Raw genomic sequence first — 27,631 nt, 5'->3', positions numbered from 1 at the left:
TGTTTCAGTGAAGAATTGCCTGAAATTGGCCAAATCAAAAAACTCAGGAATCTCTTCCACAAGAGGGTAGCCAGAGATAGAGTGGGTCCAATTAGCCACCAAAGCAGTAATCTATATGTCTTACCAGATGCTGTGGGCGAGACCCTAAATTAATACTTTCCATCTGTATTCACCAAGGAGAAGGACATGGAATGTAATAAGTTCAATGAGAGGTCTTGGAAAATCTGGAACAGATCCATATTAAAAAGGAACACATGTGAGATGCTATGAGACATATCAGAGTTAATAAATCCCCTGATGGGATCTACCCTGGATTGCTATAGGAAGCAAGGACGGAGATAGCTGGGGGCCTAACAGAGATTTTTTGGATCGTTGTTGGCCACAGGTGAGATACCTGGAGGATAGTTTATGTTAGTCATGGAGTTAAGAGACTCATATAGCATAAAAGCATGCCATTCGGCCCAATACATCAGCAGCAGGATCTTCAGCTGGCTGAGGAGTGGCTAATGAAGTTTAATGCAGATACATGTGAGTGTTGCACTTTGGAAAGTCAAACCAGGGCAGGGGAGCGTTGTAGAGCAGAGGGATATTGGAGTCCAAGAACATAATTCCCTAAAAGTGGCATTACAAGGAGATAGGGTGGTAAAGAAGGCTTTTGGTACACTGAACTTTATCAGTTAGGATATTGATTATAGAAGTTCAAATCCTATGTTGTATTTGTGCAAGACGTTGGTGAGGCCACATTTTGAGTTTTGTGTTCAGTTTTGGCCACCCTGCTACAGGATGGATGTCATTAAGGTGGGAACAGTTGAGAGAAGATTTCTGAGGATGTTGTCAGAACCTGAGGGTTTGAGCTATGAGGAGGTTGAGCAGACTAGGATTTTATTCCTTGGAGCAAAGAAGGCTGAAAGATGATCTTATAAAGATGTGCAAAATTGTATAGGAAATAGAGGGGTGAATAAGTCTTTTATCCAGGGTTAGGGACCCAAGAACCAGAGAATATTGTTTTACAGTAAGAGGGGAAAGATTTAAAGGGAACCTGAGGGACAACTTTTTAACTGAAGGTTGCGGGTATATGGAACAAGCTGCCAGAGGAGGTAGTTGAGGTAGATATTGTAACAGCATTGACACTTGAACAGATACATGGATATGAAAGGTTTAGGGTGATATGGGCCAAACACAGGTAAATAAGACTAGCTTAGATGGGGCACCTTGGTTGGCAGGGATGATTTGGCCCAAAGAGCATGTGTCCGTGCTGTATGACTGTGTCATTCATGCCAACCTAATGGGCACCCAACGATATTAATCCCACCACCAGTACTTGGTCCATATCCTTCAATGCTTCAATGATTCAAATGCCTTTTAAATGATGTTGACTATGTTCCACACTCTTTCAGGCAATGCATTTCAGGTACTCCCCACTCCCTGGATGAAAGCTGTTCCCCTGAAATCCCATCTAAATCTCTTGCCTCTCACCATAAATCTGTGTCCTCTATTTTTATTCACCTGACAAGGGGAAAGATTCCTACATTCCACTATACCTACGCCCGTCATTGTTTTATGTGCCTCAATCATGTCCCTTCTTAACCTACACCACTCCACAGGAAAAGACCTTGCCTCCTCAGCCTTTCCTCATAACTAAACGGTTCCTGTTCAGACAACATCCTGGTGAACTATCACATCCTGTCAATAATATGGTGACGAGAATTACACACACTACTCCAGCAGTGGTCTGACCAATGGTTTATAAAGTGAGTGCATGAAATCCCTGTTCTTGTATTCAGTGCCATGACTAATAATGGCCAGTATCTCAGAAGCCTTCTTAACCGCATTATCTACACGCATGGCCACCTCCAAAGATCTTAAGACTTGCACACCAAGGTTCTTCTGTTCCTCGCTACTCTCAAGGACCATATTGTCCAGGGTGCATGCCCTAGACTCGTGGTCATCTTAAAGTGCATCCCTTCACACCTATCTGGATTAACTTCAATCTGCCTTTTCAAATTTAAGACAACCCTCCCCACTGACAATAACCCCATCGATCCATGTGTCATCTATCTTACTGATCATGCCAACTGTATTCACATATATTCTAAACAGCAAGGATCCTAGCATGTTTCGCTGTGGAATACCACTAGCCATAGCCATCCATTCAGAACAAAAAAAAATCCCTCTATAATCACCCTCTGTTTCTGACAGCCAAACCAATTTTGGATCTAATTTACCGATGTGCCCTGAATCCCATGGGCCCTGACCTTCTGGACCAGTCTCCCAGGTGGGACGTTGTTCCTTTATCTGAGAAGGGCAGCAGAAATAAGCCAGTTAATTAGAGGCCAATGAGCCCTGCAGCAGTGGTAGGAAAATTATGGGATAAAATCCTAAGGGATGGGATTATTGTACATCTGGAAAGGCAGGGGCTGATCGGGGATATTTAGCAAGGTTTTGTGCAGGAGAAATCCTGCCTGACTAATTTCCTTGAGATTTCTGAGGAGTTAACTAAGTAGGCAGATGAAGGCAAAGAGCTAGACATTATCAAATGCCTAACTGGTCCATATAGCAGTCTGAAGAAGGGTCTCGACCTGAAATGTCACCCGTTCCTTCTTTCCAGAGATGCTGCCTGTCCCACTGAGATACTCCAGCATTTTGTGTCCATCTTCCATATAGACAAAGTCCTGCATTGTATCCAAATGATTACAGTATATGCCATCCAGGTTGAGCTGGCTAATTGGATCCAACGTTGGCTTGGTGATAGGAGGCAGAGTGTAGTAGTGGAAGGATGCTTTTCTGAAGCCTGCAACTAATGCAGGAATTGGTTGTGCTAATGTTGGCTCTCAGAGTATTTCCATCAGTCCCATTCATATATTTTCCCTACTTGTTTCTCTATACCCTATCCTCTGTTATGTGCCTATTCACTCCTCCACTTCCCTTGCTGCCTATCTACTCTAGATAGTAATATGCAGTACCACCAAGACCAACCTTTTTTTCCTTCATCCAGTGCTTTGCTGTGGAAGTTAGGGCAACTGAAAAGAGTCAGGAAGAGAAAATACAAATGGTGCATGCCAATGATGGAAATGTCAAGTCAAATCAAGTCAATTTTATTTGTATAGCACATTTAAAAACAACCCACGTTGACCAAAGTGCTGTACATCTGATTAGGTTCCAATGGAAAAAAAAAAAGAAACATACAGTAGCACGCAAACAGTTCACAGCGCCTCCTCAATGAGCCTCAAACGCTAGGGAGTAGAAATAGATTTTGAGCCTGGACTTAAAGGAGTCGATGGAGGGGGCAGTTCTGATGGGGAGAGGGATGCTGTTCCACAGTCTAGGAGCTGCAACCGCAAAAGCGCGGTCACCCCTGAGCTTAAGCCTAGACCGCGGGATAGTGAGTAGCCCCAAGTCGGCCGCCCTGAGCGACCTGGAGTTAGAGAGGGGGGTTAGAAGATTTTTGATGTAGGGGGGGGAGTGTCCATTTAGGGCTTTATACGTGAATAGGAGGAGCTTGAAGTTGATTCTGTACCGTACAGGGAGCCAGTGGAGAGAGGCCAGAATCGGGGTGATGTGGTCCCTTTTACGGGTACCCGTCAGGAGTCTCGCTGCGGCGTTTTGGACCAGTTGCAGGCGGGACAGGGAAGATTGGCTGATCCCAGTGTATAGGGAGTTGCAGTAGTCTAGGCGGGAGGAAATGAAAGCGTGAATGATTTTTTCTGTGTCGTCGAATTGGAGGAAAGGTTTTGATTTTAGCTATGGTTCGAAGTTGGAAGAAGCTGGCTTTTACCACAGCGTTGACTTGCTTATCAAATTTTAATGCAGAGTCAAATATCATGCCGAGGTTTTTTGACATGCGGTTTGACTAGGCAGGATAGACTTCCAAGACTGCCTGTTATCAATTTGATGGAGTCGGGGGGGCCGAATAGGATGACCTCAGACTTGCTCTCATTTAATTGGAGGAAGTTCTGTGCCATCCAACATTTTATGTCCTCAAGGCAGTGTAAGAGGCTGTTTAAATTTGACTGGTTGTTGGGTTTCAGGGGGAGGTAAAGCTGAGTGTCATCGGCATAGCAGTGGAAAGAAATGCCGTGCCTTTGAATGATTTGGCCAAGGGGGAGCATGTATAGAGAGAAGAGAATGGGGCCTAGGATGGAGCCTTGTGGAACTCCGCAGGAGAGGCTAGCTGGAGCAGAGGAATAACGGCCTATGTTGATGGCGAAACTCCTATCTTTGAGGTACGAAGCGAACCAGCTCAGGGCAGTGCCATCAATGCCAACCGCGTACCGGAGACGGTCAATAAGGATGGTGTGGCCCACTGTATCGAACGCTGCGCTGAGGTCGAGAAGGAGCAGGATTGCACAGTCGCCGGTGTCAATGGCGAGAAGCAGGTCGTTGTGTACCTTCAACAAGGCAGACTCTGTGCTGTGGTGGGCTCTGAAACCTGACTGGAAACTTTCCAGGATGGTGTATTGGTGCAGGTAGGGCACTAATTGGTTTAGAATTGCCTTTTCAAGGACTTTTGACAGGAATGGCAGTTTGGAAATGGGCCTGTAGTTGCTAGGCAAGGTGGGGTCTAGGTTGGGTTTTTTCAGTAGGGGCTGGACCACCGCGTGCTTGAAACTGGTTGGAACAGTGCCAGTGGCCAGAGAACTGTTGATAATAGAGAGGATGCTGGGACCGGCTATTGCAATGACATCCTTCAGAAGGGCAGTGGGGGCAGGATCAAGGGGGCAGGTTGCAGGTTTCATAGCGGAGACAAGCTTTGCAAGGGAGGATAGAGTGACGGGTTGGAAGCAGTCCAATTTAGATGAACAAATGTGAACAAGACCATGAGCTTTTATCTGATCTTCAAACACTTTTTCTGTTTCTTTATGCATAGGTTCTGGCTGATCTGCTGAGAATTTATCGTGTTCTTTTAATTTCAGATTTTTATTTCATGTCGCCCTGCTAGAGGAAGGATGTCATTAAGCTGGAAAAGATGGTGAAGGGATACACCAGGATGTTAACTGGACTTGCAGGCTTGAGTTATAAGGAGAGCAGGATAGGTCAGGACTTTTTTCTTTGGCGGGTAGAAGGCTGAGGAGTGACCTTATTGAAGTATACTAAATCATGAGCATTATGGATATAATGAACATTCACAGTCTTTTTTTAGCAGTGTTTTTTTAGATTTAGATTTTTTACATTTAGAGATACAGTGCGGAAACAGGCCCTTCGGCCCACCAAGTCCGCACCGCCCAGCGATCCCTGCACATTAACACTATCCTACACACACTAGGGACATTTTTTTAACATATTACCCAGTCAATTAACCTGCATACCTGTACGTCTTTGGAGTGTGGGAGGAAACCGAAGATTTCGGAGAAAACCCACACAGGTCACAGGGAGAACGTACAAACTCCGTACAGACGGCGCCCATAGTCAGGATCGAACCTGAGTCTCCGGCGCTCCATTCGCTATAAGACAGCAACTTTATTGCTGCACCACCGTGCCGTGTTGAGGAATCTAAAATGGAAGGGAATAAGCTTAAGGTGATAGGGATATTTAAGAAGGAGCTCAGGGACAGCATTTTCATTTGGGAATGGACTGCCAAAGGAGGTGTTGCAATCAGATACCATCTCTATGTTTGGGAGATGTTTAGAAAGGCATTTGAATAGACAAGGTATAGAAGGATATGATTCTAATACCAGCAAATGGGTTAGTGTAAATGGGCAAAAGGATTACCATGGACTTGGAAGCTATTGAAACAGATAGAATTATGACTTTCAAACGACATTTGGATGTACATATGGATAGGAAGGATTTAGAGGGATGTGGGACAAATGCAGGCAAATGGCATTAACCCACAATATCAACTTGGACAAGTTGGGTCAAAGGGCCTGTTTCTATGCTGTTGAGCTTTATGTCCATGACCCTGTTTCCAACACCCTTGATATTTTACTACATCTAACCAATTCCAGATGTAATCAGTATTTTCCAAAACTCGCACTTTACTTTTGAATTGGTGAGTACTAATGAGGTAACATTCACAAGTTAAATGCTTCAGAGAAAGTTTCCATTGTGCAAGATGGTTTGGAACCTGAGCCATTAATGAGAAATGAACCTTCACCTAATCCACAAATGTTCCCACTTCATTTGCAACAAATCTATTGCACATTCACACATGCATGAGGATTCTTCCCAGTCCAGAGATTGATGACTGCATATTTAAACCTAAAATAAAGCTCTCCATCAATGTAAGAAAGACAGTGAGCTAGACCTGACACAGGTAAACACTGCCAAAGTACATCCCAAAGAAAAGAAACATTTTCTCCTATTTCCTCCCAATTTTTGCCTTGAATAAAGCAATCTTTTTGTCAGCATTGTGGATTATGTCTGCTCCCCTTCGCAACTTTTCCCCATATTCTCATTTTACTGTTTGAGTTAGTGCACTCCAAATTATCTGTTCAATTTTCTCTTCTGAGGACATGTCATTGCTGCTGCTTCTGGAATGTAGGCCATTTAGAACGGAGATGAGGAAGAACTTTTTCAGTCAGAGAGTGGTGAAGGTGTGGAATTCTCTGCCTCAGAAGGCAGTGGAGGCCAGTTCGTTGGATGCTTTCAAGAGAGAGCTGGATAGAGCTCTTAAGGATAGCGGAGTGAGGGGGTATGGGGAGAAGGCAGGAACGGGGTACTGATTGAGAGTGATCAGCCATGATCGCATTGAATGGCGGTGCTGGCTCGAAGGGCTGAATGGCCTACTCCTGCACCTATTGTCTATTGTCTATTGTCTATGGCATTGCTAAACTATCGGTTCATCAGCATCTCTTTTCAACCTTGCTGCTATGATCTTTTTCTGGCTCTTTAGATTGTGGGACCTAAGCAGGAAGCCTCAGTCAGACAGTCTTGTGTAACACTGAGGGAGCACTGCTCTAAATGAGCCATTATATCACGACCCCACATGGTTTCTCAGGTGATTTTAAGATGTTCCTTGAGTCCATTTTGCACAAAGTCAGAGGGATTATTCCCAGTGACTTTGCCAATAATTATTCTTCATTCTAAATTATTTTGTCATATTCAAATTGATTATTGTAAAGGTTTGCTGTTTGCAGGTTGGCCCTTTGATTACAAAAGTGATGATATTTCAATGGACACTTAATTGGCTGTGAAGTGTCCAGAAAGGATTGGGACGGATATTCTATTCAAGCAGTTCTTTCACTCTCTTTTTCAGTATAAGGTTTCAGAATAATATCATTTTAGCTTTCATCTGAAAAGAGTTTGAGTGTAGTAAGTTGTGATAATCTTAACAATTCACATCTGTATTTTCTGTGTGATGAAAACCAGTTTTAGACATCATTTTACTGATTGGCAACCATTTTGCCATTTGTGATTCCACGTGATCTTCACTGCACCACACTTTATATATCATGTTATAAGGCGAAGGAAGTACATGGAATAAACTCACCCAGTAGTCCAGTGTTCAAAGTACTACCTGCATGGAGGCAGTAAACCTTCCTGGTTTATATTGAGGGAACAAAGAATTGCAGATGCTGATTTACAATAACAGACACACAGTGCTGGAGTAACTCTGCAGGTCAGGCAACATTTCTGGAGAACATGGATAGGTCTGAGTTCTTCAGACCCTGAAGAAGGGTCCTAACTCAAACCGTCTTCTATGCCTGGTCACCAGAGATGCTGCCTGACCCGTTGAGTTACTCCAGCACTTTGTGACCTTTTCAGGTTTATATTGAGTTAACTGATCTCTTTAGTTAGAGGGTATCACAACAAATCTCAGTAACCTTGGAGAAAATAAGGCTGGGTTTCTATTCAAGATTGAAGTCCTGTATAAACCATGTAATAGCATTTGGTTACAATGCACCTCAAAATGAAATCCATCTTGCTCGGTTTAGAAGAAAATGAGGGTGCATGCTAGCGTTTTTCAGGCGTATTTGCGTGCAATCACTATTTTGGTTATTTCTATATTTCTTTTCTCAAGCAACTTGATAGAGAAATATCCATCTGCAAATCGCTATGTGAAGCTTCAGTAAATAGCTTTTATTCTCAAAACTGAAGAGGAAGTCTGTCTTTTCATTTTAAAGAAATAGTGATTTGAAAACTATTTTCAATTTATATCAGCTATGTTATCAATTGCTTCAAGGTTCCTTGGAAATGTATTTTCTCAGTTTTTCTGCGGAAAGTGGAAACTAATTGGTAAACATTCATGGGCGTGCTTCCTCACACTGGATACATATGAGCGTGTGTTCCTTCTGACTTAAATTGACTAAATTCCAGGAAAGGAACTTGCAATTATATGATATTCTGCAAAGCGTCAGAAAACGTCTTAAGTCTAAAAAACTGTTTCTGTTGGAATGAATGTAATGAAGCAGGGGAAACCTGGCAGCCATTTCATTTTGAGGCTGTGTTGATTTTTAGTGGTTAACAGTTTCTGAGTAATCTTACCACGGAATTTAGTAATTATGCTTTTTGATTTTTGCACGCCTTTGATTGCAAGTGCTCCTCTAAACCCAGTGTGCTGATATGTGCCTTTTTGTGTGTACGTATGTGTGCGTGTGTATATATACACATGATCTAAAGATATGTGTATTTGTGAATATGTGTATAAATATGTTTTTCCCTCTCTCATTTATTATAATATTTACAGTGTACTATGTTTACATATTCTGTTGCAAGTTAGAATTTAATTGTTTGAACTGGGACATATGACATTAAGCACTTTTGACTAATCTCTCTCTACCTGCTGGGCCTCTGTTCCTTCCAATTTTTTGCAACCTCTGCTAAATCTTTCTGTTGAATGTTATATTTAGTTCCTATCAGTTACAATACCTGCTGCCCTCAGTCCAGGAGTTCTGCCTTTACTTTGCCAGTGCTCCCTCAATTGGACTCCACTGCCTACTCCAGTTCCTGGTTTAATGATATGTTCTTCCTCTGGGCAGTTTTTACCTTTTCCCTTTGGTCCACTGAATTCCCACTTCTCCCCAAAACCTTAAGAATTGTTTATTGAAGACAATGGGTCGACAGCTTTTAGACTTGAGAGATACAGGGCGGAAACAGGCCCCTTGGCTCACCGTGTCAGCGCCGACCAGCAATCACCCTGTACACTAGCGCCATCCTAGACGCTAGGGCCAATTTACAATTTTTCAGGAGTCAATTAACCCGACAAACCTGCACATCTTTGGAGTGTGGGAGGATATCAGAGCAACCGGAGAAAGCTCACATGGCCACAGGGAGAACTTACAAACTCTGCACTGACAGCACCAGTAGTCAGGATCGAACCCGAGTGTTTGGCGTTGTAAGACAGCAACTCTACGACTGTGCTTTTAGCATCTGGATTGATATAGCTGATACTAATGCTGGGTGTGTGAGAGACGCTGTAATGATGGGTCTAATTCTTTTCTGAGCACACATTCTGGTTCAAAAAGATACTTTATTCACAGTGTATATACACAGAATACTATTGATTTGTATCAGTAATCATTGAAACATTATTATTGTACCGTTGTTCAATGTCACTCATGTTTCCTCCTTAAACAATCCATTTGTGAAGCATTTGAAATTACCATGGAGTGTGATTTCTCCCCACAAAGCCTTTGCAGTGGGACTTCAGTGCATCCTTCACCACGTACTCCTGCACCAGTCAGCAGCTTTCAATTGTCAACATCTGTTTCAACTGCAAGACAAATAGGCTTTGGGCAGACCAAAGTGTGTCTTTCACCAGGTTGATGATCTTCCGACAGTGATATAACACTATGGCCATGCTGAATGTCTAGACACTGAGAATGTATTAAGAGTTTTGCGTGGTTTTGTTTTGTATATTTTTTATTACCAATGAAGTTTAGTTTTGATACTCCATAGTTTAGTTTTGATACTCCATAACCTGGCCCCATCCTACCTGACTGACCTCCTCCACAGACACACTCCAACCCGTACCCTCCGCTCTGCTGCTGCTAACCTTCTGTCCCCCCCATCCGGACCAAACTCAGATCCTGGGGGGACAGGGCTTTCTCCATCGCTGCTCCCACCCTCTGGAACTCACTACCCCAAACCGTCAGAGACTCCTCCTCACTCACCACATTCAAAACATCACTGAAGTCTCACCTGTTCAGCACTGCCTTCAATCACTGACCGTCACCTCACCTTCTTTTTCCTTTTCTGTTCGTTTACTTATTTATCTATTTACTTTCTTTTCTATGTTTTAGTAAACCCTGTAAAGCGTCTTTGAGTGTTTAGAAAAGCGCTATACAAATGTAATGCATTATTATTATTATTATTATTATTATTATTGATACAAAAAAAATCCGTTGTGAAATAAAAGACTGTGAAATAAAAGACTGTTACAGCAACGTGTGCTGAAACTGCTGCTGAAAGATCATCAACTTAGTGAAAGACACACTTTGGCTGAGACAATGCCTAATGGTCTTCCAGTGTTAGCAGATGTCCACATTGCTATTCATGTGCCCCCCCCCCCCCCCCCCCGCCCGGGTTATGTCCCTTCCCTTGTTTGGGGAGTATCCTCAACGGACTCAGCCTCTCAATGTCCAGCATTGTCCACCCTAGACTGTGGTCCTTCCCCCACAGAGCCTTGGTGTTGGCTGCCCCAATCTGCAGTGAATCCCTCAGCAGGTACTCCTGAAGTCTGGAATGGGCCAGTCAGCAGTGTTCCAGTACGGACATTTCACTGTGCTGGAAGACCAACAGGTTTTGGGTGGTCTTACACTGACCACTCCTCTGTCGATAGACTGATGACAGGGGGTTGGTTGCATGACTTCTGGAAGTGCCTGTCAATTTCACTTGGTCGCACTTTAAAGGCTGAGTGAGAGTATTGGAGATACCAGTGCCACTTATGGTGCCCAAGCCCAATATCCAGAACAGCACTGATGGAAAGTTTTAAAGTTTTATTTTTCCAAATGAAATATTCGACTAAAGTTCTTTTTTTCGAGCTGTAAATTAACCCGCAGAATTGTTTAGCGAATGACAGAAGAGTTATTACTTTACCCTGATCAATTTTTAACTCAAAACAACTGTGTTGAATATCCCTAAACAATCCCGAAAAATAGAGATTTTCCTGTGGAAATGTTCTTCATTCCTCCAAGTGTACCTGTCCTGATCCAGAAGGCCAATCTCACTACTCTAGACTGTCCTAGAACTGAGAGCGAATCACTGTGAGGTGACGGGGCCATGGGTTATGCCAGAGAGGTGACCCAGTGGGTTGGAACAAGACCCTTCTCTGGTCATCGCTGATAGACAACCAATATTACCAAACAATCTTAAACTGGAAAAGGTATGGGAACCACAAATACGCATCAGTGAAATATATTACCTTGACATTGACACTTACTAGGATATGGGAACTTTCTCCAAGCAAATAGTCACTCTACTTTCTGTAATAACAACAGTGATGATGCTTCATTTTGTGTCTGTCTTCATTAAATTTAAATTGTTCTAAAGCACTTAAGGTTTGATTCTGATTCGGCACGGTAGCGCAGCGGTAGAGTTGCTGCTTTACAGCGAATGCAGCGCCGGAGACTCAGGTTCGATCCTGACTACGGGTACTGCACTGTAAGGAGTTTGTACGTTCTCCCCGTGACCTGCGTGGGTTTTCTCCGAGATCTTCGGTTTCCTCCCACATTCCAAAGACGTACAGGTATGTAGGTTAATTGGCTGGGTAAATGTAAAAATTGTCCCTAGTGGGTGTAGGATAGTGTTAATGTGCGGGGATCACTGGGCGGCACGGACTTGGAGGGCCGAAAAGGCCTGTTTCCGGCTGTATATATATGATATGATATGATATGATATTGTACAAACAAGGTGCTGCAGATGCTGGTTTACACAAAAGGACACATTTGCTGAAGTAACTCAATGGGCCAGGCAGCATCTCTGGAGAACATGGACAGGTGATGGTTCGGGTTTGGGCCCTTTATTAGTCTGGTGGTGGCGGGGGGGGGGGGGGGGGAGGGGAGGAAGCTGGGGGAGAGAGAGAAGGATGCTGCCTCTCCCCTCTCCCAACCTCCCTGCACCTATTCGGTTTGAAGGGTCCCAACCTGAAACTTCACTCATTCATGTTCTATAGGGATGCTGCCTGTGTCCTTCAGATTAGTTTATTATCACATATGCCAGGGTACAATGAAATTCCTTGTTCACCTGAAGCACATGGAGTAAACAGTAATGAGAGATATGGCGATAAGTAGAATGTTGAATGCAGAGCAGCAGAATGATGCAGATGGTAGTGGAATCTGATGTAATGCCAAAAGAATAATGAAGTGCAATAACAAAATAATCATCGAGGTAGAGTTGAGTACATGGCAGTACCTCCAGGAAGGGGATATTAGCCATGGGGAAAAGTTTAGACATGCAGACTTTCAAGTTCCTGTATTTTCTCATGGAACGTGGAAGAGAGAAAAGGGAATAGCCAAGGTGGTAGATATCCTTGAAGATACGTCTAGTCTTTAGGATGTAATAGAAACATAGAAAATAGGTGCAGGAATAGGCCATTCAGCCCTTCAAGCCAGCACCGCCATTCAATATCATTGCTGATCATCCAAAATCAGTACCCTGTTCCTGCTTTTTCTCCATATCCCTTGATTCTGTTAGCCCTAAGAGCTATATCTAACTCTTTCTTGAAAAAAATCCAATGAATTGGCCTTCACTGCCTTCTGTGGCACTGTAATACACTGTGGAAATGGACTGGGTGGAAGGATGTCACGTGTCTGTGATGGACTCGGCTGCATTCACATCATCCTGTGGGTTCAAGCAGCCGAGAGCAGAACAATTGCCATCCCAGGCTGATGTCTCCTATCAAAATATTTTCTATAGTCCATCCGTAGAGGTTTGAGAGGCTACATCTATGCTTTTTAGTTTAGTATTTTTAAAACATTTTTGCAAATGTTAAGTTCAGTTGAAATGAATTGTGGCAATTTAATCCTGCAATATCTATTTTACCACATATCACCCTCCCCTTTGAGATGCAGTCAATAAATTCATTTGGTTTAGAAGAATAACAAAAGATGGAAGGGGCATTCTATGCTGATCAGCATGATCCCGTCCTTCAGTTAATACAGAAATCCATCCTCCTTTGCTGACACTAAACACACGAAACAATGCCTGAGCATGCTGCAGGGCATTCAAAATTCAATAATATTGAAGTTAATAGAACTGTATTTTAAAAACAGAGTGCAAAAAGCAGCTGCTACCCGATCGTACATTTAGCACAAGTGACTTGGGATGAATTTCTAACCTACAAATCGTAAATTATGTAAGACAAAACTGAATACCATTTCCATTGTTTACCCGCTCCATCTAATATTTGTATGTATATCTTTCAACACGATGGTAATGTTAAATTGTTATCATGAGGGCCAATATCGCTTTCTAAGGCTAACATTTCTGAGCCGACTTTCAGCAGTTCAAACCGTAATAAATTCATAAGTTCATTAGTGATAGGAGCAGAATTAGACCATTCTGCCCATCAAGTCTACTCCGCCATTCAATCTTGGCTGATCTGTCTCGCCCTCCTAACCCCATGAACGTACAAACTCCGTACAGACAGCACCCGTAGTGGGGATCGAACCAGGGTCCACGGCACTGCAAGCGCTGTAAGGCAGCAACTCTACCACCGTGCTGCCATATACTGTTTACTCAGTGAGCTTTATGTGAACGTGACATTTTATTGCACCCTGGTGTATATGACAGTAAACTGACCTGAATCAAACTTGAATCTCATTCAAATATCCCAATGTTTTGAATAGGAATGCTCATGAGAAGGGTTCGGATTACTTTGCGCCACTTTTAATCTTGCTGACGTTATCTTTACACCATAACTCAATGTTCTCAATCTCTATCCTGTCTCATTCTTGTCTTTGATCCAGTTAACAATTATTATAATCACCAACATGTTTCAGGTAACTTTTATTGTTTAAATGTTTATTTTTTGAAAATAAGTTATTTAATGCTCGATGGTTTCCAAATATTTCTGGCATTCAGAGGCAATTTGGAAACCTGCAAAAGATCCATCAGAGGTTTTACATCCAGAAAAGCCCCTCCTGGTATTTCTGCCACTGGTTTGAACAGTGGGTTGTTGGAGGTGAGTGCTTTACTCACATCGCTACAGTCCTGCAGCTGCTCAGACTACACTGTTGGTCTGCAAGGCCTGTAATACTGGTCATCAGCATTTGGTATTGATTTATTTATTGTTATGTGTGTTGAGTTCCAGAGAAAAACTTTGCTCTGCCTGCTATTCAGTAAAATCATACCTGACATGAGCACAATAGAGCCATACACTAGTATACAAGATGCAGGAAACATGTCCCCGATGTTGGGGGAGTCCAGAACCAGGGATCACAGTTTAAGAATAAGGGGTAGGCCATTTAGGACTGAGATGAGGAAAAGCTTTTTCACCCACAGAGTTGTGAATCTGTGGCATTCTCTGCCACAGAAGGCAGTGTAAGCCAATTCACTCTCTTGAGAGTTAGATGTAGCTCTTAGGGCTAACAGAATCAAGGGATATGGGGAGAAAGCAGGAATGGGGTACTGATATTGGATGATCAACTATGATCATATTGAATTGGTGCTGACTCGAAAGGTTGAATGGCCTACTCCTGCATCTATTTTCTCTGTTTCTATGTTTCTAACAGGTAGTGAATTTGTTGGTGATATTTACATCAAGGAAACTAAAGCTCTCAACCTTCTCTACTTCAGCATCGTTGACATAGACTGGAGCGTGTAACTCAACCACGCTCTAGTCTATCTCAAGAAGCGGGATTGTTCCACGCTTCAGTTTGCTGACATTAAGGGAGAGGTTATTGTCTTGACACCAGGTTAGTAACTCTCCATCTTCTTCCTGTCATCCATCTCGTCAATTGTTTGAGATCCAGCCCCTTACGACGGTGTCATCTGCAAATTTGTAAATGAAGTTAGAGCAGAATTTGGCTGCAGTCACGAGTGTAGAGGGGTATAGTAGTGGGCTGAGAATGCATCCTTGCAGGGCACGGGTGTTGAGAATTTTTGTGGGGATTGATTTTGTCACCTTTCCTTTGTGTTCTATGGGTCTGGAAGTTAAGGATCTAGTTGCCGAAGAGGGTGTTCAGTTCAAGGGGTGAGAGTTTGGTGGTGAGTTCGGTTGGAAATGCGGTGTTGAAGGCAGAGTTGTATTCAATAAACAGGAGTCTTACATTGGTGGCCCAAGTAAGTGTGGGCATAGCAAACTTTGCTGTGGGGAGCAGGTAAACATGATGTGGCCCATACTAAACGCCTAAGATGTGTGTGGTATGAGGGGGAAATTTTAAATATCACGGCAATTAATTTGCAGACATCGGAGTCAACAAAAGGCTTAAACCCACCTTAATAATTGAAGGGGAATATTTGTGTGGATTTATTTGGAAATTAAAGCCGATTAGTAGCTTCAAGAGGTAAAAGTGTTTTTCACAGAATCCTTTCTATCTTTTGCTTTGCTATGAGCTACGAGTCCTGGAAGAAAAAAATTTCTGTGAATTGTTTTGGCTCATAGACATTGTGTACTGTGCTTATCAGTCAAAGTTAATTGTAGCTACCACATACAATTTAGAATGATAGCTCAAGTATTTCATAAACATGAGTGCAGAACAATGCATCCTTGTTCTTTTGGGAACAGTGGTCATCTTCAGCTGTAATAAGTGTAAAATGGTCAATTTATCCTATTGTGTGACTTTATAACTACTGACATATAACAGAAACTGCGGCTATGAGTAATTCAATGACACCATATGAGAAAACAATACAAAACATTGTTAAATTAAAACAGCATCTTTTTTATTGTGTAAGAAGGAACTGCAGATGCTGGTTTAAACCAAAGATAGACACAAAAAGCTGGAGTAACTCAGCGGGACAGTCAGCATCTCTGGAGAGAAGGAATGGGTGACGTTTCGGGTCGAGAGATGCTGACTGTCCCGCTGAGTTACTCCAACTTTTGTGTCCTATCTATTTTATTGCACTTTTCTTGTGCAGGGAAAAGGAACACTACATGAGAGTTAGTAGGGAGGGTGGAAAATTAAATCATCTCACAGGGTGGAAACTTAAAGTAGCTGTTTGTAATCAAGCAAAACATTAAAAGTTGAGGAAGGGTCTTGACACAAAACGTCACCTGTTCCTTCCCTCCAGAGATGCTGCCTGACCCGCTGAGTTACTCCAGCATTTTGTGATACCTTCGATTTGTACTAGCATCTGCAGTTATTTTCCTATTAAAAGTTCAATGTTCAAATTAGAGAATATCATTGGAACAGTTAACTGACAATCAAACTGCATGCATTTTTAATCAGATTGTGTGAATTTTCTGCGCTTTATAACAATAAATGTGTTTTGGGTGCTTTTAATCATTGTCTTATTCACAGCTCTGTTTATCCATTCATAGCTGCATTAATTCTGAGTCGAGGAGTGTATTGTGCAAGGAATGAAACACAAAATGCTGGAGTAACTCTTCAGGTCATGCAGCATCTCTGGAAGACATGGACAGGTGGATTTTAGAGATACAGCGCGGAAACAGGCCCTTCGGCCCACCGAGTCCACACTGACCAGCAATCCCGGTACTTTATCCTACTCTCGGGACAATTTTTTTTGCATTTACACCAAGTCAATTAACTGACTAAACCTGTACGTCCTTGGAGTGTGGGAGGAAATCAAAGTTCCCGAAGAAATCCCCCGCAAGTCACGTGGAGAATGTACAAACTCCTGTAAGCACTGTAAGGCAGCAACTCTACCACTGCGCCACCGTGCCCCTGTACGTCTGGAACTGAACTACTACATCGGTAGATATTAGGTAATACTACTCATTACGACATTTCTGCCTCTAAAAGGGTCACAAAATGTACTTCCATGCTAAACAACATTTTAAGGACTCCGTCCTCTATAAATGGAATTCCAAGTTCACAATCAATGCTGAATTATGTGATGATTTTGTAATGCCGCCCTTTAACGGATTTACTTCTTGAACGTTCAGTTGGCTGGCTCTGATGAATCGAAATAATACAGAATATAAAGTCATCTAAACTCTCCCATATTCTGCACATTGGATTTAAGTGAGCAATAGTGCAGCAGAGCAATTAAGTCTTGTGCAATTGGACTCCTCCTGTGACTTTCTGCTCTATAAACCAAGTGGGATGGACTCAAGCAAGACGTTTCTATATAGTTGCTGCAAAGTTAATTGCATTAAAATAAAGATCAATACACATGAGGAATAGAGTGAACGTAATGCAAACAGTTGTTAAAATTGCTTTTAATAGTGAGCTAATAATCAAGGCTGACACTGCATTTTTATTGTGTACGATGGAACCAAAGATGCTGGTTTACATCGAAGAAAGACACGAAATGCTGGAGTAACTCAGCGGGTTAGGCAGCATATCTGGAGACAAAGGAACAGGTGATGTTTCGGGTCGAGACCCTTCTTCAGACTGAGAGTCAGGGAGAGGGAAACTGACTCTCCCCTCACTCTCCCCTCACTCTCGGTCTGAAGAAGTCTCGACACAAAACATCACCTATTCATTTTCTCCAGAGATGCTGCCTGACCCGCTGAGTTACTCCAGCATTTTGTGTCCACTTCAGTTTGAATGTGGAATGATCACACTGTCAGAATAGACATCCTTTGAATGAGACATTAAACCAAAGCCCCTGCTGTTTCCAAAAACTTCCATCGGAACTAAAGGGAGATATAATGTGCCATTTGTCTGACCAACATTCATTCCTCAACAATACCATAAAAATCAATCCAAATTAACTAATCGCTTCTCACATTACTGCTGTTTGAGGATAGATGTTGTCATTACCATTATCTTCCCCTTAGTAAAAAGTATTTCTGTAAACACTGGGAGATCTGAAGTGACAGATGTGTGTAATTCATGTAAAAATTCCTCCATGCCCACTACTGGCCTTTAAGGAAGGATGACATACCACGTGTTCATTCATGGATAATAGAACTAAATCTTGGATGCACAAATTGGTGTCAAAATAAGGTGAATGTGCAAATATTTATGTTGTTAAGCTGGAAAGAGTGCAGAGAAGATTCATGAGGATGTTGCCAGGACTCAAATGGGCATGGGTTAGTGGGGGAGGTTGGGTAGGCAGACAGGGTGAATGCACAGAGTCTTTTACCCAGGCTCGGGGAATCAAGAACCAGTGGGCAGAGATTCAAGGCGAGAAGGGTAAGGTTAAATAGGAACCTGAGGGGCAACTTTTTTCTTCCAGATGGTGGTGGGTATATGGAATGAGCTGCCAGAGAAGAAAGTTGAGGCAGATACTATGACAACATTTAAAAGACATTTGGACAAGTACATGGATATTACAGATTTTGTGGGTTATGGACAAAAACGCGGAAAATGGGACTAGCTTAGATGAGGGCTTCTTGGTCAGCATGAACGAATTGGGCCGAAAGGCCTGTTTCCCTGATGTGTGATTCTATTACTCTAAATAACTCTAAAGAACCAGTGCAATGAATGATCTCATCATTGGTGATTGAGCTTCACTTGTCATTAAAAATATGCAAAGATGCAAATGTATTCGTAATTTTGTAAAATAAAATAAGTTTGTGGTTCATTGTGTTTTATTATAAAACACCAGGCTGTCCTTGCTCTCTTATCCAGTGCAAGCTGGTTTGGACTGGCTGCCGATAGGACTTTTCACACTTTGTTTTCATTTGCAAACTATGCTCATGTCAAGGCCAAGGAGAAGTACTGCTGGATAAGTGTGCCTGTCAATATTATTAGAAGACTTTTAGACAAACTCTGCTACAATGTTCAGAATTAACAATTTGCAGGAACAACATAATTCCTGTGATTCCATAACGGTTTCTCTGTTGCAGAATATTATTACCACTAAAGAATGCAACATGCATTAACCTTTCAAATACCACAGGATGATTTCTTCATTAAAAATAAAATGGTACATGAACACCAAATCTGTGTGCACCCATCTAAAATATTCATGTTTTCCCCAGATACAAACAGAACCACGTTGCATTTTCACAATGGTCAACACAACAGGAAGAAGTATACGTCAGGAACTGGTTATCGACTTCAGGAAGAGTGGTAGTGTACATGCCCCAATGAGCATCAATGCTGCTGAAGTGGAAATTGGTGAGAGTTTCAACTTCCGTGGCATTAATATTACCAATGATGTGTCGTAGACCAACCACATTGATGAAAGCAACCAAGACGGCCCACCAATGCGTTTACTTCCTTTGGTGACTGAGGAAATTCGGCATATCACCAAAGACTCTTACAAACATCTACAGATGCACTATAGAAAGGATGCTATAAGAAAATAACTGCAGATGCTGGTACAAATCGATTTATTCACAAAATGCTGGAGTAACTCAGCAGGTCAGGCAGCATCTCGGGAGAGAAGGAATGGGTGACGTTTCGGGTCGAGACCCTTCTTCAGGATGCTGTTGAGTTGCTGCACAACTTGGTTTGGAGACAGCTCTGTCCAAGGCAACAAGAAATTGCAGAGAGTTGTCGATGTAGTCCAGTCTACTGCACAGATCAGACTTCCCACCATTGACTCCATCTACACACCAGCCTGCCTTGGAAAAGAGGCCAACATAATCAAAGACTTGTTCCATCCCGGTCATTCCTCCTGCTCCCTGCACCCATTGGGCAGAAGGTACAGAAGCTTGAAGCCTGTACTACCAAACTCAGAAACAGCTTCCTCTCTGTTATCCAAATTCGGAATAGCCCTTGCATAAGTTAGGGTACTGTCTGATTCACTTCTACCCTGTTGTGGACATTGCGCTTTGTCTGTGGAATTGATGCACTGCAATGCTGAGAACTATATTCTACACTCCATCTTTCCCTTTGCTCTACCTATTGTATTTGAGTTTGACTTGATTGTATGTGTGAAGAGTATTATCTGATCTGATTGGATAGCATCAAAATATATTTTTGCACTGTGCCTTGGTACACATAAAAATAATAAACCTAAAGCTAAAATAACTTGCATTAAAGCACGTAGAAATACTCCATTTCCTTTAAATTTGTATGTTTACATCAAGGTAGTCTTGAGAATTATACAACAGTATCTGACTACCAATGCATTATTCAATATCTGTACATTTCCCATTTCCCAAGCGGCTAATAATCACCTGTATCATTGCACTTCCACAAAGCGCAAATATTTTTGGGTACAAATTGCTGGAACATAAAAGATATTATCCATAAAATAACATTGTGAAATATGGAATTGCAAACTTATTGAGTTGCTGCTAATTTAAAAGTGTAACCGTTAAAAGGATTTCTGATAGCTGTTACTTTTTTGTCTTTTTCATTTTGGTGTTGCACTTTGGTCAGTCAAATGGCGCACTGAGAATAAAGAGCTGAGAGGAGTAAATGAGAGAGACAGTGTGAAATAGCTGGAAGAACAGTATTCAAGACAGCTATAATAGTAAGATTAAATGAGAACTTACCAGTTCGAAGTTTGATCTGTATTTTATGAGGAGTTACGATGAGGGACTACGTGAAGACCCCGTCCAGCACGCATGCGCGACATTCTTCAAAGCAGCGGTGTGGATTCACAGAAAAAACACAACGATTGAAATAAATATAGTAAAGAAAAAATAAGAACTTGATTACCAGTTGATCTGTATAAAAAAGGGTGGGAGCGGAGGGCACGTAGTCCCTCATCGTAACTCCTCATAAAATACAGATCAAACTTCGAACTGGTAAGTTCTCATTTAATCTTACTATTTTATTTCGGAGTCACGTGAGTGACTACGTGAAGACTTCAAAGCTCTGTGATTCCGAACCGTGTACCAGCTCATGCTTCACTCACTGTCTGAAGACCTTAGAGGGAGGAAGTATGTTATCGCGATCAAGAAACCTGTTTGTGAACAAAAAAGGTTTATTAATGACAACAAAAAACAGAGAGCTCCCCAGGGCTCAAATTAAATATTATCTGCAGACTCTAAAATTCTGTCTGCAAATGTAGCAGGTTGCGCCAGCGGTTTATTATAAAACCTTTGGAAAGTTCTTTCCGAGGACCATCCTGCTCTGGCCAGAGTATGGTCAATAGGCACGTCCATTTGACTAGCCGCCGACGTAGATGCAGCCCTGGTGGAGTGAGATTTGTAAACATTCGTATTGACTCCCGCGGACTTAAGCACCTGCTTGAGCCACCTTGAAATGGTTTGGCTCGTCACCTGACCATGAGGCTTCTTGTGGCTTATCCATAAGGCTTTTTCTCTCCCTCTTAAGTTGTATGTTGTGTCTATGTAATTGGCGAGGTGGTCTTGGCACACAGCCGTGGTTCAGATGAATATGCCCAGAACTCCATGACTGGAGGCGTGGTACCTGGTCTAGTTTGTTTGACCAGTCCCTGAATATGGAATGTGAAACAGTCCAATGACTCTGTCATGCTGTCCAGCCTCAGAAGGTGGAGGGATTGTACCCTTTAAGCTAACACTAGTGCCATGAGCATGACTGATTTCAGTGTAAGTTGTTCCAGCGTGAGTGCCCTGGGCGGTGGCCATCCCCTAAGGTACGTCAGCACAATGCTGACATCCCAGATCTGAGTGTACCTTGGTCTGGGGGAGTTAGTATTAAAAATGCCCCTCATGATTTTGATTACTAGTGGATGGGACCCCAAAGCCAGTTGTCCTGCTGCTGGAACCAAATAAGCTGACAACGCACTCCTGGCTGTATTTATGGCGCTGTAGCTGAGTCCTTCCTGATGTAATCCAACCAGGAATTGCACGACACTGGTGGGTGTCGCTGTAGTGTAGGTAGTTCCTGTTTTGGAGCAATACCGTTCCCATTTTAACAGGGGAGAGCGCGAACGCAGTCCCCCACTATCACAAATTTTGCAGTCGAGTATCCCGCATTTGGGGACATCGCAGGCGTCAGCACACCCGAAGTGCAATGGGATAGCCTCGTCCTGGGAAAACCTCCTGAGTGATCAAGGTATCTCCCCTGCCAGGTAAGTATTCCTTATATTGGTCAGGTATTGTCTCCTGGTGGACTCCCGGTGGGATGCGGTCATCATGTTGATGGCGTCCTCAGACAGTCCCAGGCCCAGTAGAGGTCTTTTTAGAATCTGCAAGCCAGGAGATTGACTCTGTCATGGCACGGGTGACTGATGCCTGACACTGGGTGGATTAATAATTCCGGACTGCTGGGGACGGAATCCAATTGAATCTTCCGTAATACCCGACTGATGAGGCAGAAGGGAGGAAAAGCATAAAAGAACATTTTCCCCCAATACAGCGTGAATGCATCAACTGCTGCTGCCTCAGGGTCTGGTTCCCAAGCGACATACGTTGGTACCTGGTGATTCAGCCTGGATGCAAATAGATCGATATCTGGTGTGCCATATTGCTTTGTAATTTCGGCAAATATTTTGGGATTTAACATCCATTTGATGTTATCGTTAAATTTGCGTGACCTGGTGTCTGCCACTGTATTTTGCTACCTGGTAGGTAAGTTGCTGATAACCAAGTATGTCTTTCGACACACCATTGCCAGATTATGTTGACCAATTTATCACACGATATTGACTTTATACCACACATGTGGTTGATATAAGCCACCACCGTGGTATTATCTAATTGCAACCGGACATGTGCATGATGCGTATTAGATGCATATGCTTTTAAACCATAAAACGCACCCAACATTTCTGAATAGTTGATACCCCGTGTCTGTAGGCAAGATGATTCAGAATTAGTCCATCTGCCCCCTGTGCTGGATAGCATGTTAGTTGCTCCCCAGCCCAAAGCACTGGCATCCGTTTGAATGGTTAATACTGGGTTGGTGATAATTATGGGACTGGAACTGAGGCTAATGTTCCTTGTCCACCATTGTAACTCTGTAATGGATTCAGCAGTTAAATACATGGCTCGGTCAAAGTGACCTGAGTTTTGCTTTAGTGCGTGCACTTTTGTTCTTTGTAAATTTTGGTAGTGCAAAGGCCCAAATTGTACAGCTGGAAAAGCTGCTACCATTTTACCAATAACTCTAGCTACCTGCCGTATGGTTGGCTGACGTTTATGCATTAGTTTGTGGCATGATAGTGCCAATTGTGATGCTTTCCACTTTGGCAGAGTTACAACCATGCGAACAGTATCAATCGTAAATCCAAGATAGTCCATGGTAGTGGACGGTGTAAAATTGGATTTATCTGGATGTATGACAAACCCCAAAGTTTCAAACAAACGTTTGGTGGCTGCTACTGCCAAAATAGCTGTCTCCAAGGTTTTCCCTACTATTGAAATGTCGTCTAAGTACGCCATGACTATATGCTTTTGTTTTCTCAATAATGCCAAGGCGGGTTTTAAGATTTTAGTGAACAACCTTGGAGCGGAGGTTAGTCCATTTGGTAAGGCTTTAAATTGCCATAGCTGTTTCATCCAGATAAATTTTAATTATTTACGGTGTTCCTTGTGTATGGGTACTGAGTAGAAGGCATCTTTTAAATCAATGCCTGCTAGAAAGTACCCTGTAGACACAAATTCCAAAGGTTCATTTTTTGTTCTTTCAATGACACCTTTTGCTAGTAGCCTCACAAGTTCAGCTTGACCCTCTTGTTTGTCTTTGACTGAGAGGGTGAATACCCTTTGGGGTATGTGCTGAACTGGCGGAATGTTTTCATGAACAAAGTCAATTTTGTAGCCATGAATGCAGGTTAGTATGTATTTGTCATTAGTGATGGTTTCCCATGCATGCAAAAACAAGTGCAATCTCCCCCCTGATAGTATAGAGTCCCTACTGCTCATATGCCGAAAGGTACCAGACCCACCTACCTCCATGGTGATTGGTGTTAATTCTTCTTCTGCCTCTTCGCTGGACGATGAGGTGTCTGCTGGGCTGTAGAGGGCTGCTGTTGACGTTGATGTTGTTGTTGGGGGGTGGCGCATTTTCCATGGGGTCCGCTCTGGGCCCTGGCCTAAAAAAGGCTTACGGGGAATGGTTGCGGACCCCGAGCTTTCACCAGTCCCATATGGTGGTCTATGACTGGTGGACGCCGTGAGGTACTGCCGCCTGGGTTTGTTAGGTCTGCTTGGTCCCAAACCTGCCCTCACGAGACCAAAGGTCTTGGATTCTTCCTCTAGGTCTTTTACCTTTTTTGGGAGATCCTTTCCAAAAAGCAGAATTGGAGGTTCTGAACCCGGTGTTTTGCAGAGTCCCGCAAACTTAGGGTTGAGGGCAGGCTTGATAATTTCCGTAAACCATTTATTTGGTATTGAGTGGTGCACAGCAGAGCTAGTGTATCTTGCTGATTTGTGGAAATGTCCACACCATCAATGGACCGAGCTTTAAGGATTTTCTGGAGCTGCAACTCCAGGTTCCTGATGTTCTGCCCCAAATGTCCCCAAATTTGGCTGTTTTCAGCTGGTACATTTAATGATGTACAATTTTTTGGGGCTGTGTATAGTTCAAGAGCCTCATTGACCACCCGTTCTTGTAGGGGTTTTGAGGACAGGTGGTCAATGCTGGCTGCAAGTTTCGGCTCTAAAGGCCGACCCCCTCGTGGAATGTCCACGTAGCGGTTGACCACACCCAGCAGCTCTTCCTGATCCTGTACACTCTGCGTACTCCGGACATCTTCAGCCAACAACCCCTCTTCTTGACCAGCCCAGACCTGGTCGCCAATGCTGCCTTCAAAAGAAGGTGAGGCAATGGCCAGTGCCCCTAAAGGGCACTGCGGGAGTGCCTGGGCGATCTGGGCCCTCCCTTGGCGAGTCTGCTGCTGCTCTCTCAGCAGATCTCGCTGGAGCATTTGCTCCATAAGCCGTTCCATTCGGCTTAGGCGGCTGCCAGTGCCGCTGTATAGCGGGGTAGCATCTTCATCCGAATCGTCGGACACTACCGCCCGGTTCTGGCTGCAGGTACCTCCAGCTCGCTGCTCAGGCTGCACTAGCGGTGCTGGGCTCGGCTCGGTAGTTTGCCGCCTCTTGCCCCCCCTCCAAAGAACGTTCCTCAACGGAAAACGAACGGGGGCGAGTTGCGAGTTTCTTCCCTCTGGTCTGGAACATAAAACAGACAACAGAGGAAATACTCACGGCCACGGTAAACTTACCTGTCGGCCCGACTTTTCAAATTGTAGCGGGAGCACCTTGAACTCCCGTTCGTCGCGCTGTAGCTGCTTGAACGCTAATGTCGCGCATGCGTGCTGGACGGGGTCTTCACGTAGTCACTCACGTGACTCCGAAATAAAATCTCGAGGTGTAACCCAGTCTCGTCCACCCATTGGTGTATTTGCCAATAGTATAAGAAAATAACTGCAGATGCTGGTACAAATCGATTTATTCACAAAATGCTGGAGTAACTCAGCAGGTCAGGCAGCATCTCGGGAGAGAAGGAATGGGTGATGTTTCGGGTCGAGACCCTTCTTCAGTCTGAAGAAGGGGTCTCGACCCGAAACATCACCCATTCCTTCTCTCCCGAGATGCTGCCTGACCTGCTGAGTTACTCCAGCATTTGGTGTATTTGCCAATTTATCATCTTGTCAATGATCTGCCTCGCTGATATACTCCTGTTGCCTACATTCTTGAGACATCTACTGAAGATACAGGAGAATGGCTGAGTGCAACTATGTTCCCATTCTTCTCATTAAGAAACATCCCACCTCTATTTGAAATCTTTGGTCATCTGATTTGGGCAAGTGGAAAATTACACACTCAGCATCATTAATAGAAGAACAAGCAACATAGCTGGAAAGCCTCATTTCGTTTAGACTCCAGAAAAGGAACGGGAGATAGAGATCTTTTCCATTAAAGCGTGGTTTTCATTTCATAAGCTGGTTATTGACAGCCAAATCTGCCACTAAAAATATATATTTTGCACCACACTGACCCACTAGCTACAAATGCACGCTAGACACAAAATGATGGAGTAACTCAGCGGGTCAGGCAGCATCTATCGAGAGAAGGACTGAAGAAGGGTCACGATCGGAAACGTCACCCATTCCTTCTCTCCAGTGATGCTGCCTGTCCCGCTGAGTTACTCCAGCATTTTGTGTCTATCTTCGATTTAAACCAGCCTCTGCAGTTCCTTCCTACACAGCTACAAATGTATTGCAGTTAGGCACCGAAGCTGCTTCGAATGCTTCTCCCAAACTCTGTATCCATTCCCACCGGGAAGAACAAGTGCAACAGCTGCATGGGAAAAAATCATCAGCGGCTTCCCCTTCAGATCACAAAACACCCTGATTTGCAATTTATTCACTGTTGCTCATCTGGAACGAGCTGCTAGGGGAGTTGGTGGAGGTAGATACAATGATGACATTCAAAAGACCTTTGCTCAACACCTGCACTCGGTCCGCGTTAACCAATCTGATCTCCCGGTGGCTGAGCACTTCAACTCCCCCTCCCATTCCCAGTCTGACCTTTCTGTCATGGGCCTCCTCCGCTGCCATAGTGAGTCCCACCGGAAATTGGAGGAACAGCACCTCATATTTTGCCTGGGCAGCTTGCAGCCCAGTGGTATGAACATTGACTTCTCCAACTTTAGATAGTTCCTCTGTCCCTCTCTTCCCCTCCCCCTTCCCAGATCTCCCACTGTCTTCCTGTCTCCACCTATATCCTTCATTTGTCCCGCCCCCCTGACATCAGACTGAAGAAGGGTCTCGACCCGAAACGTCGCCCATTCCTTCTCTCCTGAGATGCTGCCTGACCTGCTGAGTTACTGCAGCATTTTGTGAATAAATACCTTCGATTTGTACCAGCATCTGCAGTTATTTTCTTACACTTCAAAAGTCCTTTGGCTAGGTACTTCGATGTGGACTTAGTGTGAGCAAATAGGATTAGTGTTGAGAGACATAGTGGTCGGTAAAGATAACTTGGGCATTGAGGGTCCGTTTCTGTGCTGTATGTGTCTGTGAATCCATGATTGAATCTGGGGTTCCCTATTCAAAGGCTTCACCAAAATCTTCAGCATCCCAAGGGCTGCCTCCTCTGATACAAAGCAGTAAATACTGACCCTTATTCCATAAGTGAACTTTAACAAGTTCACACCTCAATCCTATATGTCTCTGATGCAAGTCTTGGGATATTACTACAACTGCTAAACTGAGAAACCATGTATATTTATGTACATATTTTATACTCGCCCACACTTTCCAGACATGCTGCCATATACTCTTGCTCTCAACTCTACTTAATTTGATTATTCCCTCATTGGACTTTAATTTGTTATTGTACTAGGTTTCTACTACAATCTTGCACCATTCAGCTGCGTTGCTCTTGTTGCTGTATTTATTATTATTTATTGTATCTATGTACACTGTTTATTCTGTGAACTCCATGTGAACAAAGAATATTATTGTCCCCTGGTTACATGACATTGGTCGGTATGGACCCGGTGGGCCAAAGGGCCTGTTTGCATGCTGTATCTCTAAACTAAACTAAACTATGCATTATCTCGGTTTATCATGTAGAAGCAAAAAACTACAAATGCTGGTTCTGAAGAAGGGTCCCGACGCAAAATGTCACCTATCCATGTTCTGCCGGGATGCTGCCTGACGTGCTGAGTTACTCCAGTACTTTGTACCTCAGTTTAACTGCTCACTGGACAGAATATTCCTCCATAAATGCCATATTCACATTTGATGCATTCTAATAGGGCTTAGTAATTAAACTACTTTTTCACAGAAGATAGACACAAAATGCTGGAGTAACTCACCGGGACATGAAGCATCT

General features: G+C 43.3%; 1 non-coding gene across 1 annotated transcript; it reads right to left on the bottom strand.

Moving 5' to 3' along the window:
* Positions 1-21,756: 21,756 nt before the first annotated feature.
* LOC144605147 (U1 spliceosomal RNA) lies at positions 21,757-21,920 on the bottom strand. The gene has a single exon (XR_013548822.1). It is a non-coding gene; the product is annotated as a U1 spliceosomal RNA (small nuclear RNA).
* Positions 21,921-27,631: the final 5,711 nt, after the last annotated feature.

This window comes from Rhinoraja longicauda, chromosome 23, assembly GCF_053455715.1.
Source record: "Rhinoraja longicauda isolate Sanriku21f chromosome 23, sRhiLon1.1, whole genome shotgun sequence".
Classification (NCBI taxonomy): Eukaryota; Metazoa; Chordata; class Chondrichthyes; order Rajiformes; family Arhynchobatidae; genus Rhinoraja; species Rhinoraja longicauda.
Note: the sequence above shows the minus strand (reverse complement) of the source record. Positions and strands in the feature narration are given on the sequence as shown.